Below are 5213 nucleotides of genomic sequence, written 5' to 3' on the forward strand. Positions count from 1 at the left end.
GTGGGAGGACTTCTGATCATCACAGGGGGATATCTGCTCATCCCATGCCTCCTTCCACTGGCTATCAAGATGCTGAAAAGCATAGTTAAAGCCATGGTAGAAAATAAAACTACCTCCCGCATATTCTGACAACATACCTATCAGCCCATGCCCATTGACCTAGAAAATGTCATCCAGAAAAGTGAGGCCTATTAGTTTGCTACCTAGCTATGTAAGTCTCAAAGAGGGGAATGAGACAGGTAGGCCTGCAGAAGCAGGTGCAGGACCCCATGTCCCCCAAACCCACACCTCATTCCTGGAACAGAATTCACATTCCAGGAACTAAGCAACAGATCACACCAGCCTCAGGCGACTGCCCAAGCTAATCTCCTGTTTCTGACCCACCTCCTCTAGGAGGGAACAAAACCCAAGCTAATGTTTACCTGCTTCTGCTTCTGTAACTGTTTGCTTGATTGCTTGCACATTCTTCCCCGCTGTGTGTTTGAACCTGCCAATCCCAGTTAACCCCGTCTCACTGTTGGTCCCCACTAACCAATCCCAAATAGACTCATGCATGCACACTCCATTCCCTATAAAATACTCTCAATCAGGGAAGACAGGGCTCAGTCTCTGGATACGAATCCACTGAGCCATGTGCCGGCACAATAAAAGATCTTCATTGGGAGTCTTCCTCTTTTTTGCTGACTCTCCAGTTTACCTAGCATGATGTCCTTTGTTACAAAACAAAAATCCACTGGGCCACGTGCCGGCACAATAAAAGATCTTCATTGGGAGTCTTCCTCTTTTTTGCTGACTCTCCAGTTTACCTAGCATGAAGTCCTTTGTTACAAAAATGAAACAAAAACAAAAACACTTAACAACAATAACAACAAAAAGACACTTTTCTGAATCTTTTGAATGTATGGATTACTTTATTTCTCATAACATCATGAAAAGTGTAAACTATCATTTCCCCCCCTTTTTTTTTCCAGATGAATAAACTAGGGAGTAGAGAGATAAAGTAATTTACACAAGGTCACATAGTCAGTAAACAAACAATAAGGACATGAACCCTGGCAATTTGGGCCTACAGTCTGTGTTTTTATCCACTACACTTTTTCACTAAGTGACAGTGTAATCAGTTATTTAACTATTCCAGTTCTGATGGATGTTAAGAATGTTTCCAATGTTTTCCTTCCACTTTACTGCAATAAACATTTTTATTGATGTAGTGTTATATATTTATCTTATTATATCTTATAATTGATTTTTAAAAGTGTATGAGAAAATTTGCATCACCAAGTTGTATAAATATTTTCCACTTGGTAAACGCCAAAACAAAACCCACTGCCATTGAGTTAATTCTTCTCATAGTGATCCTATATAGCAGGGCTGGGAAAAGGATTAGGTCTGGTACTGCAAAGGCAACAACTGCAGTTCCCACCATTATACTATTGTTGTTGGTAAGTGCCATGATGTCAGTTCAGATTCCCAACAACCTTGTATAGGGATAAGTGGAGAGTTAATTAAATGTCTGACAAAATATAGCAGGTCCATTGTTAAGTTGATAATTTTGTGCAGCCCACAAATGTTATAAATTTTGGCAGAAAAGAAAGGCTCTGATCCCTGCTATATAGAGATTATAAATCTTTTTTTGCCTTTACTTTTTATTGTGAATTAGAGGAATATTCACAGAGCAGATCAGTTTTCTATTAAATAATTCATACACATTTTGTTTAATGTCATATATTACAAACCCTACAATGAAAAATCACCCATCCCTCTTCCTCGTGCTTTTTGTATTTCCATCCTTTCTTCTTTTCTATGGGAGTAGACATATTCATCTTTTTCTCAAGGAGCAGCTGGTGGAGTGGTACCTCTGACCTGGTGGTTAGAAGCACAACACTTAATTCATAACCAGCCAAGGTTCCTTGTTGCCCTTTGATATATAAATATATCATATTGCTTTAATGTGTTTTTTTAAATATGTGAGATTTTATATAGTTTGTATAGTTGTTGATGTCAAGTGTTGTCTGTGATAGGATAATATCCATATTCCTACAAGAAAGACCAGTTAATACCACTATTATTCTCACTTACACACCAACCACTAAAGCCAGTAATGATGAAATTGAGTATTTCTACAAACTTCTTCAGCCTGAAATAGATCAAACATGTAATCAAGCTGTATTGATAATTATTGACAATTGGAATGCAAAGGCTGGAAACTAAGAGGAAGGATCAGTAGTTGGAAAATATGGCCTTGGTGAGAGAAACAATGCTGGAGATCACATGATAGAATTTTGCAATACCAATGACTTCTTCATTACAAATACTTTTGTAAAAGAACATAAAAGACAATGATACACATGGACCTCACCAGATGGAATACACAAAATCAAATTGATTACACCTGAGGAAAGAGACGGTGGAAATGCTCCATATCATCAGTCAAAACAAGGTGAGGGGAAGACTGTGGAACAGATCATTAATTGTTCATAAGTGAGTTCAGACTGAAGCTGAAGAAAATTTAAAAAATCTAAAACAGTGCCAAAATGCTAGCTTGAATAAATCCCACCTGAATTTAGAGATCATCTGAAGAACAGATTTGACGCATTGAACACTAAAGACTGAAGACCAGAAGAATTATGGGATGACATCACGAACACCATACATGAAGAAACCAAAAGATAATTAAGAAGACAAGAAAGAAGGGAAAGACTAAAATGTATGCCAGAGGAGACTGTGAAACTTGCTCCCCAGTGTGGAGATGATAAAGCAAATGGAAGAAATGAGGAAGTAAAAGAGCTGAACAAAAAGTTTCAAAGGTCAGCTTGAGAAGACAAAGTCAGATATTATAACAAAATGTGCAAAGATCTGGAGTTAGAAAACCAAAAACGAAGAACACATTCAGCATTTCTCAAGTTGAAAGAACTCAAAAAAATTTGCTCACCAATGTAGAGATGCTAAAGCAAATGGAAGAAATGAGGTGTTACAAGAGCTGAACAGAAAAATTCAAAGGGCAGCTCTAGAAGACAAACTAAAATATTGTAATAAAATGTACAAAGACCTGTAGTAAGAAATCCAAAAGAGAAGAACACACTCGGCATTTCTCAAGCTGAAAGAACTGAAGAAAAAATTCCAGTCTCAACTTGAAAAACTGAAGGGTTCTAAAATTGAAGGAGTCCTGGTGTGACACTGTGGGTTAATGTCCTGGACTGCAAAGTTGTTTTGATTTGCAAGTTTGATGGTTCAAGCTCACTAGCTGCTCTTTGGAAACTCTATACAAGGTTGCTATGAGTTGGAAACGACTCAATGGCACTTAACAGCAGCAACAACAAAAGTAAAATATTGAATAATACAGAAAACATCAAAAAGAGATGGAAAGAGAAAGTCTCTTTGGTGGAGGCATGGAAAATCCAGAAAAAACACTTTGTGAGGACAGTTCTGGAGCTTTAAATTTAATATAAAGTAAGGGGAAATAGTTTTGGGGGCCTACCAGTGGAGAAATCTGACAGGGCGATTTCTAAATCAATCGAAACTCTGCCTTAGACCTGCACACAGTCAACAGAGGTCAGAGAGCTGGGCCACAGTCAGTCTACTACAGTGTGAAAGCCACCCAGAGACTTGTGGAAAAAGAGGTGTGACTTTTTTCTTTTTCTTCCACTCTTGTACTCTCCTCTGTCACACCCTCTCTGCCCAGTCTGGGTGTCTTCTCACAGGTGGGCATGCATCCCCAAAAGGGTCCAGTGTTGTGCCCACAGGGTACACTTTTCCCATACTGCAAAGAGGAAGTTAATGAAAGCCCCAGTTGGCTCCAGAGGCTGATCCGCCAGCCGGTTCTTATGAAGTCTGCTTTGGTATTTGGCCCTAAATTTGGCTCTCCTACTTGGAAGGGAGTTTTTATTCCTGTCTTATCTAACAAGGGATAGCAGGTCTGGTCATACAGCCAAACCATATTTGCACACTGTAAAATCACAACATAAATGGCAAGAGCCAACACCAATTACTAGGTACAAGAACAGTGTATAAAGCCAACACCTGTTAAAAACACACTAAAGGGAGAAGGGCACAGTCATTTTGAAAAGGACGCTGTGGATATGGAGAGACCCAACTGATCATCATACATAAAAGTGTGAACAATCATTCTTCCACTCATTTCTCATTCTCTGTCTGCATACCCCCATGGCAGTGACTAGAGGAGGTGCCTGAGCTAGTGGATGCCCCCACCCACCCCTGGAGGTTTCTACTGTGCGCACACACTGATCTGCTAAGCAAAGACTCCTGGATGAGTTTGCTATGGGTCTGTTACCTTGGGGTGGGAGCTTTCTCTCCCTATATTACCCAAGAAGAGACAGCAATTGTGGCTAAATAGCCAAGTTACAAGTATACCCTATAATATCGCACCGTCTGGCCCGGAGCCAATACCAGCTGCTACATGTTACATAAATAGCCAACACTTGCTAAGATAACTCACAGTTGAGTAATAAGACATGACATCTACCAGGAGGCACTCAATAAGCTTAATAATGCAGCAACATACATTCATTTAATTATTGAAAAAAAAAAAGCTAGCTACTGAAATTGTCTAAGAAACAACAAAAGATCTTTGCACATGTCCAGAAAAAAAAAATGAGCAACTGAGAAAAATGAACTGGACTTCCCATTAGAAGGAGACCAGGTTTTGGAACTGCCTGAGAAGGAATTCAGGCGAATGATATAGTGGTACCTCCAAATGCTCCACAGAGAGGTGGAGAAAAATATGGTAGAAGTCAGGAAAGTGCTACAGGAACAATCAAGTTAGATAGATATAGCACGGGAAACAATCCAAAACCTGCAAAATGAGATTCAAATAATTAATCATAAAATATTAGAAATGGACAATACACTGAAATAGCAAAGAAGAATTTAAGAGATATAAGCCAGAACCATCGAGCTTCAATACTGCTAAGAGAGAAGAACAAGCAGAGAAAATAATTTTTAAAATCTGAAGAAAGTCTAAGATTCATGTTGGACAACATGTAGAGGAATAACTTAAGAATTATTGGCGGAGAACAAACAAGATGGCGGATCGGGTGGACGTATAGCAGAGAGCTCCGCCAACAACCACACAGAATACCCGACCAAGCAGGCTCAGGGGCTGGTCCCAGAACTCTGAACCACATATAAAGGAATAATTAGAAGGTTGGAAGGCTCACAGCTGGGGGAATTTGTGGCAGAAGCAAGAAATCTAT

The sequence above is a fragment of the Chrysochloris asiatica genome, unplaced genomic scaffold (assembly GCF_000296735.1).
Source record: "Chrysochloris asiatica unplaced genomic scaffold, ChrAsi1.0 scaffold00051, whole genome shotgun sequence".
Classification (NCBI taxonomy): Eukaryota; Metazoa; Chordata; class Mammalia; order Afrosoricida; family Chrysochloridae; genus Chrysochloris; species Chrysochloris asiatica.